This window comes from Cupressus sempervirens, chromosome 6 (genome assembly GCF_028749045.1).
Source record: "Cupressus sempervirens isolate cs-2001-9-10 chromosome 6, ASM2874904v1, whole genome shotgun sequence".
Taxonomy (NCBI): domain Eukaryota; kingdom Viridiplantae; phylum Streptophyta; class Pinopsida; order Cupressales; family Cupressaceae; genus Cupressus; species Cupressus sempervirens.
This window is the reverse complement of record NC_143123.1, coordinates 292,379,699-292,397,371: the sequence shown is the minus strand read 5'-3', so window position 1 is coordinate 292,397,371 and position 17,673 is coordinate 292,379,699. Positions and strand designations below refer to the sequence as shown.

The following is a 17,673-nucleotide window of genomic DNA, read 5'->3' as shown; positions in this document are numbered from 1 at the left end:
TGATTGAGATTATGAGAGTCTTCTACATTAAGAGAGAGTATGACACTTCTTCTAAAGCAACATAGGAGCTTAGAAGATTGATACTCGGGGGGAGTCTAGAAATATGTGTGCATGACTGCATGAATTTGATGGGCCTAGTCCTATGTATATCACAAGGAATTGAAGACTTATCACCAAATATCAAATTCAAAGTGAGTCTAACAAGAATCTTTCGGGAAGAGAGCCTCTAAGGGAGTAACTACTAGACCTCACTTCCCAGGATCATTGTTCAGAGGGAGAATTCTTGAGGTGCAATCCTTTTGTGAATGATATCTTCTCTATGAGGAGAAGTTCTAAGTGGAACTCCTTGTAATGCATTCTTCTCTATGAGAGAAAATTAAGGTGAACGCCTTTGTACCACTCTATGACTGGGTTCATGGTGGTTACTATTTCACATATGATATGTAATAAATGGTGACGATCTTTCATTGACATAGATAAACAAAAGGTAACCACTGTAAGAAGACGATCTTATAAATGATCCATGACGAACTTCATTAAGTTGTTGTCCCAAAGTGTTGAAAGTTATGATAATAAATGTATGAACCAAAAGGTAACTATTGTAAGGTGACGACCTTATCAATTGTTTGAAACTTTGACCTATCTCCTAGATACACTACATTAACTTGTAGCACCTAAATGTGTTGAATGTCTAGGAGAAAGTGTTATCATGGTTCTTTAGGCCGGATTTTGCCGGACACTTGATAACCAACTTATCATAATTCTTTGGGCGGGATTTTGCCAGACACCTTGATAATCAACTCATCATGGATCTTCGGGCTGGATTTTGCCAGACACCATGAAAATCAATTTCTTATGGTTCTTTAGGCCGGATCTTGCCAGATACCATAACTTAAATCTATCATACACCACACTTAAGGTGGTGTTCAAATCTTGTATTATAATTGTTTTAATTCTCTCTTTGCTAAAGAGGGAGTGTTGAGAAATTTAGCCTCATAGTGAATTGAAGCCAATTCCATATGTAATATATGTTAATAATAAATATATGTGTGTGTGTGTGTGTTGATGGATTTATGTTGATATCCTTAACTATGTTGTACCAGGAATATCACATTGAGATGATATATCTCCATATGCTTGAGAGCATAATGTGTTCCATAACAAATCCTCCCTAACTAAGAGAGAGTATTAAGATTATAGCTACAGTCGGATTGATTTAATCATAAGATACAATGTTGATATAATATTTATATATATTATATTATATATTATACATATATATTATATATAATACATATATTGTGATTTATATTGCTAATATATATTAACTAATAATGATTAATTATAGACATGTCTCCTACTCTTATATTTATAAGGGATTGGGATCTGCATTTGGAAAATACCTATAACAATGGCAGTGTAATTACATTTGCAGAAACCGATCCATGTTTTCTAACACAATGTACTAGAAAGAGAAGTTTTCAAGCTTTACAAAGCTGATGAAACAAAGTTTTCTCATAAACTACTTAATATATGCTTCCCAGCACTAAAATTGTAAAGAAAATGGACTGCTACAAGAACCATCTTATCCCACAGTGGCACAACCACAAATACAAAATTTTCATATGGATTCTACAATAGACTATCAAATAAAGTAAGATGCAGACAATCAAAAATGAGCCCCTAATAACTAAATGTACTTATGGTTTAAATCAAAGATCCCAGAATCACCGTGATTTAGGCGATTCTACGAGTTGATTAAAGGCTGCCAAGTGATGGTAAGAAGACCAAAATTCAAAATGTGTGAGGTAGAATACCTACAAGCTTATCTGGATCCACTAGATAAACTTGCTAAATTTGTTAAAGAATCCTAGTCTACCCAAACTCATTTGATTTCTCCTGAAGTCAAGAATATGCCGAATAACTTAGTAACCATTCCATCCTCTGTTCCAGAAAAGATTGAGCCTTTCTATCTTTCTCTTTTGATCAATGGTTTCAAGTTAAGCAACAGCATTATAGATTCAAGTGCCTCCGATAATGTCATGCCTGCAAAGGTTGCAAATGCCTGAGGTTTGACCTTAACTAAGTCTTTTGGTAGCTACTATTCTATGGAGAACAAACAAGTGCCTCTGAAAAGGAAAATCAAAGCTGCTCAGTTTGCGTCTTTCCCGGACAAAACGATCAAAATGAGGGTCTTAGTTGCTGATGTACCAGCCTCCTCTGGTATATTACTTGGTCACAATTTCTATAAAGATGTAGGAGGAGAACTCAACATGGATATGATTGAAGCTAGAATAATTGTTAAAGGTGATATGCAAAAATTGTATCCTAAAAGAGAAACAAAGTATGTGGTAGTTAAGTCCAATGATCCACATGCTCAAATTCTTTTTGAATTAGCAAGGATGGGAAACTATTATCTACATGCTAATGAAGTGTCTGAATTTTCCAAAGACTGGACTGATTCTAAAAGTTCTTCACTACCATCAGACATTGAGAGATTTGTTGATGCCATAGAGGAAGATGCCATTCCCAATGAAAAAGCTATTCTTAAAGATGATCCTATTAATTGTTTTAAAGATGAAGAGATGCATTCTAAAGGTTATTCTACTGATTCTCTTGAAGGAAGAATTATTCCGAATGATTCTGGTGCAAGTACAAGTAGCTCTACTACTGTTTGGGTTATGGAATTTGATGGTAGTTATGCCTCTATGGGATTCGGTGTTGGAGTTGTTTTCATTTCTCCTGATGGTGAATTCTTCCCTTTTTCTTACAAGTTGCAATTTCCTAACACCAATAACACGGCTGAATATGAAGCCTTGATATTGGGATTGAACAAGGCGCAAGCTAGAGGAATTCAAAACTTGCATGTTAAAGGAGATGTTGAATTGGTAATGTGCCAAGTTAAGGGTCAATATCAAGCCAAAAATGACTGACTTAAACACTACCGTGATTTAGCTTAGGCTTACATCAAGCTATTTGATGCCTTCAATATTTCAATGATACTTAGAGAATTGAATGATAGAGCTGATGCACTTGTTGTTTCAGCCACCCTTCTACTTTCACATCAGGATTTTGAAGACAACATATATGAAATACAGTTGGTCTATTGACCAACTATTCCAGATAATTGTGAACATTGGCAAGTGCTCAACAATGATACTCAGATCATCAACTCTCTTGAAACAAAGGAAGGTTTTGATGAAATGTACTTTGAAGGAGGCGAATATGACCCAAATGAAGTTCTCTTTGAAATAGATCCGGAAATTGGTCATGAAGTCATTCAATTTAAAGGGAATAAGATTCCAAAAGGATTGATTTCTTTGGAAAAGTTGTTTGACAAACATGATAGGTATATTAAAGAACAGCAAAAGACAAGGACCAAGTCTATGGAATAGTACGAGAAACACAATTTTGGAACGGATGAGGACCCAAAGAGAGAAAGAGAAAGAAAAGTTTATTACTCTTCTTCGTGAATACAAAGATGTCCTAGCTTATTCTTATGAAGATCTTAAGTCTTTCCGTCCTAAAGAAGTACAACATGATATTCCTCTAAAGTTTGGTGCAGCTCCTTTCTGCTAGCATAGGCAATATAATCCTAAGATTTCAGGTACTATTTTGGCTGAAATTCAAAAGATGCTTGAAGCAGGTATCATTTTTCCTATTCATCATTCATCTTGGGTAGCCAATATCGTTCCTATCAGAAAGAAAAATGGGGAAATTCACATATGTGTGGATTTTCGTAATCTCAATCAAGCATCTCTTAAGGATAATCATCCATTGCCTATCATGAGTAAAGTTTTGCAAGCTGTTACAGGTTTCGAGATGTTGTCTATGTTAGACGGCTTTTCTAGGTATAATCAAATTGAGGTCCGCAGAGATGATCAGTATAAGACGGCATTTACTACCCCAGGGGGAACTTTTGCATATAGGCAGATGCCTTTCGGTCTTATCAATGCTGGAGAAAATTTTCAATGGGCAATGGATCTTGCTTTTTATGGTTTGATCAACGACAATATTGTCATGTACTTGGATGACTTGATTGTTTATTCCAAGAAATGTCAAAATCATTTCTTTCATCTATGACAAGTTTTAGAAAGGTGCAGACAACATGGCGTATTTGGATACCAAAAAGTCAATTTTTGGTTTGATGGAGGGAAAACTCCTAGGGCACATTGTGTCAAAGGAAGGTATTATGATTGATCCTAAAAGGGTATTGGCAATTCAAAGCCTATCTCTGTCATCAAGTAAGACAGCAATTCATTCTTTCTTTGAAAAGGTGAATTTTCCAAGAAGATTTGTACCAGATTTTGCTGAACAAACTCGTCATATTGTTGAGATGATGAAAGGCAAGATAGCTTTCCATTGGAACCAAAAAGTAAAGAAAGCAATTGCAAAAATCAAGGATGCTATAGCACATGCTCCAATGTTGGTATGTCCTGTTATACTAAAAGCTTCATAATATACAGCTATGCTTCAAAGCATACTCTTTCTACTATTCTGATTCTGATGCAGAAAAATAATGAAGGTGTTGAAACACCTATTTCATTATTGAGTTGTCCTCTGAAGGCTCATGAGTTGAAATACAGTCAAATGGAGAAACATGCTTATGTTGTTGTCAAGGCAGTGAAGCATTTCAAATTCTACATTTTGAATTCTCATATCATTGCTCTAGTTCTGGATACTATAGTGAAAACTATCCTGACTCAGTAGGATTTTGGTACTAAAAGAGGGAATTGGATTGCCAAGATTCAGGAATATGATATGGAGATACACCCTACCAAGTTAGTTCATGGTAAGGGACTTTGTCAACTTGTAGCTGAAAAATAACCATTGCAGATAGAAGATGAGAATTCTTCCTCACTTCCTACAGTATTGTTCATCAGTACTATAGATGATTGGTTTTCCGACATGGCTTACTATTTAAGTTATGGTGAATGTCCTCCACACTTGACATACAAAGAATGAAGGACTCTCAAGTTGAAAGCTTCTAATTTTGTTCTTTGGGAAAACGGTCTCTACAAGCGAGCACTGGATGGAACATTTTTTAAGGTGTGTGGACAACAGTCAGCAAGTCCAACTTTTGGATTCTGTTCATAATCAAGTATGTGGTGGACATTTCTCAGCACCTGTCACTACACACAAGATTTTGAGAGAACAGTATTATTGGGCCACACTTTTTCAAGATGCTTATCAGTGGGTAAAGAAATGCGAGTTATGCCAACAGTTTGTTGGTAAGCAAAAACTTGTTGCCCTTCCATTGAAGCCAGTTGTAATTGATAAGCCATTTCAACAATGGGGAATTGATTTCATTGGTGCTATTAATCAACCTTCGAGCAATGGTCATACTCATATAATAACAGCAACAGATTACTTCACCAAATGGGTTAAAGCAATTCTGGTGAAAGGATCTACATTAGAGATTATTTGTGACTTTTTGAAGCAAAAGATCATTTCATGTTTTGGTGTTCCAAATAAGATTGTTGCAGATAATGCAATTGCTTTCTCTTCCAAGGAGGTTATTGAATTTTGTTTCAATCATTGAGTTACCTTGGCACATACATCTAATTATTAACCTCAAGGTAATGGTCAAGCGGAATCAAGCAACAAAACTTTGGTGAACATCATGAAGAAGTTGATTGACTCAAATCAGCGAACCTGGCACAAGGCTTTATTTGATACTTCGTGGGCAAATCAGATCACTCCAAAGCGAGCAATTGGAATGTCACCTTTCCAATTGTTATACGGGATCAATACTGAGTTTCCAATAACTTTAGAGCTTCCTGCTCTCAAGGTGGTTCGTGCTATTGAAGATGAAACTAATTCTGATGCATAGGATAAGAGGATTATGTTTCTTTAGCAGTTGGAGGAACGAAGAAAAGAAGTGGTTGACACGCTTTTTGCTCATCAACAACAAGTTAAAGTTCTTTTTGACAAGAAAGCCAAGTATAAAGAATTTCAAATTGGTGATCTTGTCCTCCTCTGGGACAAGGGGCGAGAATGAAAAGGAATGCATGGAAAATTTGATTCTCATTGGCGAGGTCCTTTTACAATTCATCAAATTGTAGGTGAAAACAGTTTTTGGCTTGCATATCGTGATGGAACACCAATGCCACTACCCTACACTAGATAGCATCTGAAACATTACTTTCAGTAATTATCAGATAAGTACCCCTTGTACATTGTTTTGGTTTTCGAGTTGTAGTTTAGCTCTTGTTTTCTTTTGTCACCTGACTCTATTGCCCAATGGAGTGGATAAAGACACTTAGAAAACTGGGTTCTATTTCAATTTTTGTTTCCAAGAACAAACGAGTAACATCCCCAAACAAAGCCAGCTCTTGTCCTGCATTTTGTCACCTCAAAATGTTGGTAACAGCTCGAAACTTTTTCAAGCTAGTTTCGCATTTCTCTAAGCTTGAAGTTGATATTCAATCGCTTAATGTTGATCGATCAATCCATTCTAATTCGCATATCAAATCTTTTTATTTAAGGCCTTCATCAAGTCTTTTTCGTTTTGTCGAGCCTTTGCTTGATTTTTGAAGCCTTCATCATCCATTCTTTGCTTTTCAGTTTGCATTTGTTGGTTTTTTGTCCTTTGGTTTTGCTCAAGTCATGCCTTTCGCTTTTCCCTTCGATTCGGTCTAACCTAGAGCTCAATGGGAGTTGTTAGTCAAAAGATATGTCTGTTTTAATGCCTCAAAAGTGGACCTTTTTGGTGCAACAACACAAATTAAAAATATAATGTTATATTTTTAATTTGACTTTCACTTTTTGATAAATATAACTTATATTCACTTTTTGTTATGTTTTTAAGTTACTTTAACTTTAAATTTTTAACTTAATGTGAATATAGTGCACTTTATGTTATAATTTTAAGTTGAGTTACTTTTTAATTTTTCACTTAAAGTAACTATATCACTATATAGTTCCAATTTAATTTTTGGTTTTTAAATCAAATGCTTATTTAAATGTTACTTTTTAAATGATGTTTATATGTTATATTTATAAATATGATAGACAAATATTGTTTATGGCCCATTTTGTAACATTTTTATAATTTTAAGTGAACTAAATGACTTAAAGTCTTCGAAAGTGGACATTTTACATGTCACTACATATAAAGTTCACTTTGGTGGGCTTTTTTGATGTCATTACATCAAAAGTCTATCATAAGTGGACCTTTTTTATGCTACTGCATTAAAAGTGAAGTTTTTATGCTTTTACATCTAAAAAGTGAGATGTATTTTAAAACATGCATCCTCCCCCAAAAGGTTTGATTTTGCTTGTGTGCATATTTTAAAACATGCAACACCCAAAAGGTGCGATCTTGATGAGATACATATTTGAAAACATGCAAGTGAACCAAAAAGGTTCGATTTTGACCAAAAACATGTTTTAGTATATGCAATGACACTCAAAAAGTCCGATTTTGAAAAACATGTTTTTGCCTTCCAAGAACCCGATTTTGATCAGAAGCAGAGATTTTCTCAATGGATTTGCATAAGATTTCTTCTATTGGAGGCGTTTTTTATTGGCAATGAGTTTTCTTGCATAAAATGGATTCAACAAGCTAAAAAATGTTTTTGGAAGCTCCCATCTAGGGTGCGTTTTTGGAGAAATCAGCAAATAAATCCATTTTTGCTCCATGTTTTGACTCCAAAGCGAATTGATTTTGCTTCTTTTTGGGATTGCATTACATATTGATGCATATTTTGGTGTTTAAACACCAAAACATTTTGATCTTACATCATGGAGAAACACGTTTTTTGCTAAAAACGTCCCAAGCATATGTTCTTACAAATGTTGGATCTTGGAGTGTTTTTAGGGCATGTTTTGGTATCTTTTACCAACTTCTCCTTGACTGCTGCCTTCTCCCATTCGAATTTGTGAAAGTTTGAAAGGTTCAAACATTTATGAAGAATTTTTCAAACATTGGAGCATCTTTTCCCTTCATTTTTGGCACATGTAAGTGGACTCTTTCTTGTTTTTAATTCATGCTTATCTTGCTGATTTTATGCACGTAATTGCTTGATGATTGCCACTTGTTGAAATCATTGCCATGGAAAGTGCATTTTCCTTTAAAAATGAAGTTTTTGTTCTTTTTTATGTTTTTGGTTCTTCCCCAAGTCCCAATTTCAAATTTGTGTTGAAGTGCATTGCATTTTGGCATGTTTGAGTCACTTTCCAAAGGTACATTTTTTTCTTGTGTTTTGTGCTTTGCGATTGCTTGCCAATTTTCTCCACTTGGAGAAATTGCAAGTTCTTTCCCAAGAACTTGTCCTTGCTTCATTTCATGCAAAAGCATCATCACGTTCCACTTTCCGTTTTCGTGTCACAACACCTCATCTCTCACTCAACAAATCCGATTACATGTTTTCCACCTCATTCACCATCCGCACATGCATGTAATCTCATTTTCCGCTTCTATTTTTCACTCATCTCACTTTTTGCATCCATTCGCATGACATGACTACACGAAATGTCTTATGTGTAATTGCATCCAAAAGATCCGATTTTGATTAAAAGTCACATTTTGAAAAGTCAAAAAGATGTCATTTTCATCTCCCATGTACTTTGACTTCCCCTTTTCACCAAAAGTGACTATAAAACTCATTATCTCTCTTCCACTTTCTGTTTTCGTCCCTCCATATACATTTGCGCCTCCATGAGGAAATACATGTTTCCCCAGTTTTCCATGCTTTCCATCTCATCCTCCATTCACACTTACATGTGAAGTGCATCCTCCATCCGCAATCGCATCTCATCTCACCTTCCATCTCCTGTTACATGTTGCACTTACATGTACTCATTTTTCATGCAATACTACTTTGAAAACACTAAGTCATTTTGAAATCAGCAATCTTCATTTGCACGAATTCCCATCACAAATTCTCATTTCATTCCGTTTCATTCCATCTTCCATATTTTCACTTTCATAACACTTCATTCCACATTCCGTTCATTTCATTTTTCATCCATTGTATATGCATATGATTTCTTCGAGATCATTTCATTGGATCTACCAAGTCTCCAATTTGTTTCCAAAGCTTTGTTGATCACAAATCAACTTGTATGGCAATTCTATCTAATGATGTATTTATATTTTGGGATTTTTGTGTTACAGTACAAGCACAAGCAAAATCAAGTGAAACAGGAGGTCTCTCGTCTAAAAGAGGTCATTCAGAAACAATCTTCTCAGACTGTTGTTGTTATGTCTCAAGCATCTAAGGAGAGAAAGTTGATTAAAGCCGCTAAGTCTTGGATACAGGAAATCATTTTTGAAGGAGTTCGAGCCATCACGGAGACATTTGCAGTTCTTAGGTGTGTCAAAGAGATGAATGAAATGGAGCGATACTTAATCTCTTCTTTGACTCAAGAAGAAGATAACTTGAAGGAAATCCTTCATGATGGGGATGAACAGGTGAAGGTGAATCTAGATGCCTTAGTCTCATGTGACATTATTTAGTCATGTGAAATGTTCTTCAGATTTCAAGGACTCATTGGTTACAAAGAGGAGACATTGAGGAAGCTGATCACAAAGTTGCAAGTGGTTTTTGGAGATTGTCAAGCAGTTGAAACAAGTGTTACTTGTGATTTGGAACAGATGGGATGTCGTGTTACTGATAACTTTGGTAATCTTATTGCAGTAGAAAGAGTAAACTCAGAATATACAATCAGGATCAATACTGATGTAGATTCTGAAGACTTTGGTTCGCACACAATGAACAAGTTTTTCTTGTATAAATCCTTGACAAAACACTTGTTAGATACTACAGCAACAAATTCCAAAGTTGTGCAATCAGCATATGCAAATGCAATGAGAGTAGAAGCCATATCGAAGACCATGGAAATTGTTGATCTTCCCATAGTGCGTAACATCGTTGTCAAATTCAAGGCAATAAGAAACAATCTCTAAGATTGTTGTTTTGTTTTTATTTCATGTTAGTAGTTGTAAAGGATGCATTATATGAAAAAGTGTAATTACATGTAATGCAAGTTGCATGCATGTAAAAGGATGTAATGCGAGTTGCATGTGCAGTTTCATGTAACCCTTTATTTTCTCCTGTAGTTAGACTAGGTCAAAGTTGGTTGAGTTGCTCCCACTTTTTCCTCCACCTTTTTTTCAACTCCTGTGCCTATATAAAGGAGTGCCCCCTCATTGTAAAATCATCATTATCTTTATGCAAGGCTTTGGAGAAATTGTGCCAACAAAACCTTGTTTGCATAAGCACTATTTTGAGAGAAAGTGAATACAAAGGAGCATTTGAGACTTAACTTTGATTAAGTGAGATTGTTACTTGCATGAGTTATAAGCTTTGTCTATAATTCATTTATCTTTGATTCATGTTATCTTGTGTTCTTGGTAATTGTATCTTGTGAATTGAATAAAAAAGAGTTAAGGAGCAAATGGAGCCAGAGCTTTGACCAAGAGCAATTGTGGAAATATATAGCTAAAAGCTTTGTTTGTAGCTTATATTTTCTTCTTAATTCGCAAAATAGTTAAGTTACTTTTACTTATAGGAGTCTTTGTGCCCTAATCGTAAAGTTTTTCCATATAAAAGTACAACCGGACTTAGAGCCAAACTGGTACATTTTCAGCTAACCTTTGAGTTAGTGAAGGTTTATCAGTATCACTATTTCCAACTCTTGATAGAAGTGTAGTTAGAGATTCACCCTGCCCATTACTCGCTCCATGGGTAAGTGGATTCTTTCTTGAAAGATAAGAAGAAAGGATATTGGTAACACCCATTTTACAAAATCTCTCATCTATTTTGCGACTGGATTTTTACCCAAAACTATCAGTTGCAAAATATCCACCCAACACAACATTAATCGCCTAAAATTGCCATTGATCAGGGGCATAAATCAGCAATTCAATAAATGAGGAAAGCCTGGGTAGTTGCCATGACAGATCTAAATATATCATGGTGTGAAATGTTATATTTTCTTCCTGACGGTTTCGGCAGTTTAACAAGCTTGAGGAATTTAGATCTGGGGAGTTGCAGACATTTGAGCATGTTGCCTGATTCTTTCAGCCAGATGATACATCTAGCAGATCTAAATCTATCATGGCGTGACATGTTATCTTATCTACTTGATGGTTTTGGCAATTTAACAAGTTTAAAGAATTTAAATTGGAATAGTTGCATACAGTTGAGCATGTTGCCTCATTCTCGTAGTCAGCTAATAGTAAATACACTTGGAAATTCAAAAATTATCAGATTGTGAAATTTTATATTCACTACTAAATAATTGTGGTAATTTAAGAAGCTTGAGGAAAATAAATCTGAGCAGTTGCAACTAGTTGAGCATGTTGCCTGATTCTTTCAGTCAGCTGATCCAGTTGGAAATTCTACACATATAAGACTGTGAAATGCTATCTTCACTACCAGATAATTTTATCAATTTATCAAGCTTGAAAAGCATATTTCTGAGTTACTGCAAGCGGTTGGCATGTGGCCTGTTTCATTCAGTCAGCTACACCTGAGAGACCTACATTTATCAGGCTGTGAAATGCTATCTTCATTGTCTGAAGTCCTACCAGTTTCACTCAACAATCTATGAACATTCTCTTGTGATATATGGAAGAGTGTCAGGTGTATTAGTGGTCTCATAAACCTTGAGAGAATGGAAATATGTGACTGTGGCACTATGTTTTCTGTTTACTTCAGCGAAAATTTACATTTTGCGTATGTAATGGATTTATCGTTTTTGTTTCTTGTTTATGTATGTTAGCTTCTATATGATGATGTTATAGTGTTTCGAAGTTATATTCAAATAAGGGTGTATGAAATAAGTTTTAACTCGTTAAAATCTCTAAATTTCAATGGTTTTTACATTTTGCAAAGTCGTAGCCAAGTCATGAGTCGAGTCAGCCTTGCCGAGTCCCAGTTTGCAAACTATGGTTTAAATTAAAGCCTCACTCAGAAAGAAAAGGAATTTTCTGTCATTAGTAATTAACATTAGGTTTATATGAAAGAAATAAACTGAAACCATTTTGGAGACTACAGGCACACATTAGGAAGAAAGCTAAAACTTTTTCAACAAAACCAATGCCATACCATATTCAGCATCACTTTTGCATGTTCATTTAATTAATCAAGTAGAACAGCTTTTAGCTATCTCTATTTAGTATTATAAATTATGTATAAGGTTAATAATAAAAGCAATGTTTACCTCATTAATGATGAGCTGTTGATTGAAAAGTTGTGATCCTTTAATAATGAAAATGAAAATAGACTTTCTGGAAGGAAAAAAAAGGTATATTTGAAATGAACCAATACCTGATTTAAACCAACCTTCAGGCGACGATACTGTAGATCAGAAAAATAAAAACAAAGCCATCTTAGTAATAACATGATAACATTACTAATAATACAGAACCATGCATACAGCCCAACACCTTAGACTGACAATATAAATGATATAGAATGCTAAGACGTACATAAGACGCACCTTTCCAACATTAAAGTGTTTTGTCTCATGTCCAAGCCAGCGAAGATATCTGGTCAACTTTGCAGCAGTAAATGTCTTTCCTCTTGCAGGCAACCCAACCTAGATCAATAAAAGTTATGGAACACAGTCATAGCTCTGATTCATGTAGGCAAGAGAAGCAAATTAAGAAACATTGCACCTGAATTAGTGTTCTTGTAACTCTGAAGATGATTGTAAAAATTTATACATGGTATGAGAATTTCACAATGAACAAGAGAGGATTATTTATTGTTTAAACTTTGAACATAGGTAATTATTAAAATGTATGACAGCTAACAGGTATCTAAATCTATTACTAGCTTTGTACCATAATAATAATAATGGCAATGATTAAAAGATAAAAGAATCGTGATGAGTGGTTTTTGGCAGTTTTTTAATGGATTTTTTTGCAGACAATGAAGACGTTTTCATCATGAAAGGAAAATTGATGCATTTCCTTCTCAAGTGGCATCAAGAACTAATATGATTCCTTTGTTGCAGCTCGTAACATTTCATAGACCAGTCAGAAATAAACAACATCTGCTTTATCATATAAATTAATTCAATATAAAGGAACATGTCTTGCACCAAAAGACACAGCAGGCTATGTAGAGTGTTTGGTAAACTTGGTTATTTACAAGGTCATCCTCATATATTGTTTTGTTAAAGACTCGAAAAAATCACGTATCTGACCAAAACCAGATTTCATGCTGAGACTTAAAACATTGAAATACACAACCATAATCCATGTCAGCAGGTACAGATCCCATAGATCTACAAAAAATTGTGTATTCCAAAGATCGATTGGGTGGACTAATTACAAAATACATGTCTATATAATACCTTTGATATAATAAAATGGTTTTCTTCTCTCTACAGCTTTGTCTGGCCTAACATGTTTCTTCTTATATTATATGCCTTTGCATCAAATATGAGAACTCTAGAAGCCGGTTCCATGCTCAGATATCTATCTAAATTAAAGACCCCAAGGACATTTGATATAACAGAACTAGAATAATGGCTAAACAAAATTGGAGAGAATTGTGATATGATGTACTTCCTTCATGTTGAAATATTCCTTTCCTCCAATGTCAAACAATAATAATCTTTCAATTCTATCTTAGACAAGCTTGAGTAAGAGAAATATCTCCAACCTACCAAAACGATAGCCATTTGTTGGTGCTCTTTTGGCCCAAGCATCCGATCTGCAACAGCTGCAGCTGCAACAGCTCCGGCCGCTTCTGGCATGGCATTCTATATGTTATAATTACAGAGTGAATTTCAGAATCACGGATAAGCCAAGCATAAAATCAGCATTTTCATTAAGAAAAATACTAAAGGTAAAAGTAGAAGAGAAAATGGCAAGTAGTTCTCTTGCATCTATAATAGTGAAGCAGTTGCTTTATATATGAATGTAAATGCGGTAGTTGGGAAGGCAGACAGTAAGGAATGCTCTAAATCTATTTATAAGAGCAACTGGAATAATTGTTTGGAATCTAGTTAATAATATTCCCCAAGAAATACAAAAGTAGCATAATGAAATGTGAAGACTCCATGGAGCCAGAAAAGATGTCTTTGTTAGTTAATATCAAAAGCAGATAGATGATTCAACAGAGAACAATTTAAGCATAGACAATCCACTCCATGCAAGCAATAACCAACCTTGTTTTCTGTATTCAACTATAACTTCATGTGCTGAAAAATAACATTACTTACTGACTGTACAGTTTTTGGGGAATTCCCAACACCCCTGTCTGCAAGTAATGCCTGTTGACTGTTGTGTCTAAATGCACTGGAATCTGTGCCTACAGACTTGTACTCAGCCACTTCACTTAAATGCACATTGTGAGTGTGAAAGTGGCACATCTGTGTCCTGTGTCAAATATTCAAGGAGTAAAAGTAAGTTCTTTAGGTCCAAGGCATACTTAAAGTGATAGACCAGATATTTGATAAAACAAATTATGCCCAACAACAAACCATGTCATATAGTACATGAGCCTTGAGGTGGCTTCACAATCAAAGAAAAAGATCAGAGAACTATTTCAAATTCTTCCTTTTCCTTTTCCTACAAAATTTTGTACATATCATGGGACATCTCATTTCATGTATAACTATTGAGCTGTACCACTTCTTTCTACAGGTTTATTTCCTATTTACCTGAAAATTTATTTCTAGTCATGAAAAATGTTGTTCTGTTAAAATCAACTCTTCCTTTAATGATCTAGGTGTAAGTCTTTAGCATATTGTAGTCTGTCATGTAAAAAAATCGGATATTGTGGATCCATTTGATACTTATTAACTTTGTTGCATTATGCTATTCATTATACTTTTGTTGGATAATGCCATTTGTTAATGAATGCTTAATAAGAGACGCCTACTAATAAAGAGAAATAAGGATATAATAGAAACAAACATAATTAAAAGGGTTCCAAAAATCAGTGTTATGGGACTCAGACTAGCCTGACTCAGAAAGTCAAAATCTGACACGGACTCAAACTTGGCAACCGGACTCGGCAAGGACTCGGAAAATTGAAAAACCCATGAAATTCAAATATTTTTAAAGATTTTAAGATTTTTTAATGCATCTTTTAGTCAATTAATATCAAATACACAATAATTGAGATAAATAGAAGCTTATTAATACACGTACACAATTTTGCATAGATCACATAAGTATAAAAGTGAATTTTTGAAGGAAAAAAACTAACACAATATAAAGTAATAAACAATGTCACTGCAGTGTCAAATATCTAGAATATTCATGGATTATGAAATCCATGGTATCAAAAGTTCAAAACGTATATCAAAATAACAACTAGAGTGTAGAACAGTAGAAGACTAAGGCTCATAGTAGCCTATGTACTTCTACGAGTATGCCTAAGATAAGTCATGGAAGACTGTAGAGCCATCCTCTCTCCCTCTATCTACGGCCGAACCTCATCCTCATCCTCATCCCCATCCTCACCCTTACCCACATAATCCTCATCATCAGACTCAGATCCATTACTCCTAGCCTTAGGGTCTTGCACTTTGTCTCCTCACGCTCTAGCCTCCTCGACTGCCTCAACCTCCCAATCCACCTGATCAACCCACTCCACGTCTTCATCGTTGAAGACAGGATCAGCAATCTTTGTGTTCCACTCTGCATGTGGATCAACAATCTCTAATACAATTGATGATGTATCAGTGCCAAGGATCTATCTATGGTGAAGGCGAAGGTTATAGTGAACAAAGACAATATCATTCAATTTTTGCATTGCCAACCTATTGCGCTTCTTTGAGTGTATATGCTCGAATAAAATCCAATTCCGTTCACATCCTGATGCACTAAATGGCTAGCTCAAGATGCGAATCACAATCCTCTATAAATTTGGCACCGTAGTGCCAAACATCTCCCACCATCGATTTGAAATAAGAAAAATTTAAATCAATTCAATAACTTTGACTTGATCAAATTAAAATGGTAATAGAATTAAAAATGAGGATGTAGAATCATAGATTTTAATTTTTTACCAAGCACCAATTCTGTCCTATTTTTCTTGCACAACTCTCGTGCAAATAAGTCCCCTTGAACTTTCTTAAATAACTCAATCTCATGGACTACAATTGTTCCAACTCTTCAATCAGGTGACACTCTCTACAACATCATAGAGGCCACTCCACACCTCATCAACAACCTTGAAATGTGGGCTAAATTGGTATGTTGGACTAAGGAAGTAGGCCGCTACATGTATAGGCCTTTGAAGTAGATTGTGCCAACGTCTGTCAATGACATCCCATATAGGCCCATACCTATCTCAATTCCCTGCAAAAAAAAAAAGGAGCAAATGGCCTCCTTCACCGTATCCATGCCCTCATAAATGTAGCTCATTGAGAGCTTCCCTCCATTAGCAATTTGTAGGAGAACAAGCGGTTTTATGAACTGCATTCATTATGAAAGTTGAAAGAGAAACAATCACCTTTAAGTTTTTCTTTAAAAGATGAACAATAATTTATAACATAATTTCATAAACAAAAATGTTGAAATGAGGACAAAAGGACAATTACCTTCACAATCTCAGCGATCAGTGTCCAAAAGGAAGCCTCATCAAAAATGTGATCAGCTATATCAGTCGCTGCAGTGGTCTTTGCATATGATGATGCGATTCACTCCTCACTTGCATACATCCCTCTCAAACCTCCTTTCAATCAAGCAAGGATTGCAATGTGAGAAAATTGGTTGTAAATCTAGTGACCACTAGACGACACAACTCATTTTGTTCTATGTATTTCCTCATGAGATTGAGGACGCATGTATGATTATATATGAATTTGCATACACTCCTTCCTTGCTCTATAATTGTTTTTATCCAAAGGAGTCTACCAAGATCCTCTAACATGAGGTCAATGTAGTGAGCAGCACAAGAGGTCCAAAATAAGTGAGGGTGTTTCTCCATAAGAAGTTTTCCTGAAGCAACATAATTTGCTACTTTATCTATAACTATCTGCACCACATTCTCCTCACCTACATCCTTTATCACTTCATCCATTACCTCACAAAAATATTCAGCATTCTTTGTTTTTCTTGAAGTATCAATTGATTCCAAAAAAAACATGGCACCTAAAGAAAAGAAAAAAATTTGAATCATAATCAATGATCAATCATAAATTCATAATTTATAAACTTAATCACTTAATCAAGATTCTAAATTTGTAAGTACAAGTTCTACTTCTAAATTTTTAATGTCTACAATTACCTAATGAGGAGACAAGAAAGTTGAGGAGTGTTCTACTCCTATCAATCATGATGGTGCAACCCTTCATCTTCCACACCTCACGCTGCTCCTTAATTGCACCTTCTACATCAACCACCCTTTAGGTCAAAATAGGGCCTCCTAGCTCATCAGCACTAGGGGCTTTGAACCCTGGACCACAAACAGTAACAGCATTGATTGCAATTTGCCAACAAGGGGACCTAAAACAAATAAAATAAAATTTAAAGTTAAACAAATTAATATATTATTTTATTATTAAATTTGAAAACAAATTAAAATAAACAAAATAAGCATATTATTGTCTCTTGAAACTTGAAAGCAAGAGAAATAAGACATAAATTAAAATTTAAATAAATAAGTACCTTGCTGTATTGAATGAAACGTTATAGATGAAGAAGTCTCCAAGTGCTAATTTTGCATTATCATGCTTCTCCTTGTTCCAACATAT

The 17,673-nt window shown here is 35.0% G+C and overlaps 1 pseudogene across 1 annotated transcript in view; it reads right to left on the bottom strand.

Moving 5' to 3' along the window:
* Positions 1-17,673, bottom strand: part of LOC149552361 (6-phosphofructo-2-kinase/fructose-2,6-bisphosphatase-like) — a 334,563-nt pseudogene that overhangs the window by 233,821 nt on the left and 83,069 nt on the right. The window contains exons 4-7 of the transcript XR_016352907.1: positions 14,188-14,344; positions 13,630-13,725; positions 12,454-12,552; positions 12,282-12,311 (exon numbers count right to left, since the gene is read on the bottom strand). The product of XR_016352907.1 is annotated as a 6-phosphofructo-2-kinase/fructose-2,6-bisphosphatase-like (transcript). The remainder of the gene's footprint in view (positions 1-12,281; positions 12,312-12,453; positions 12,553-13,629; positions 13,726-14,187; positions 14,345-17,673) is intronic.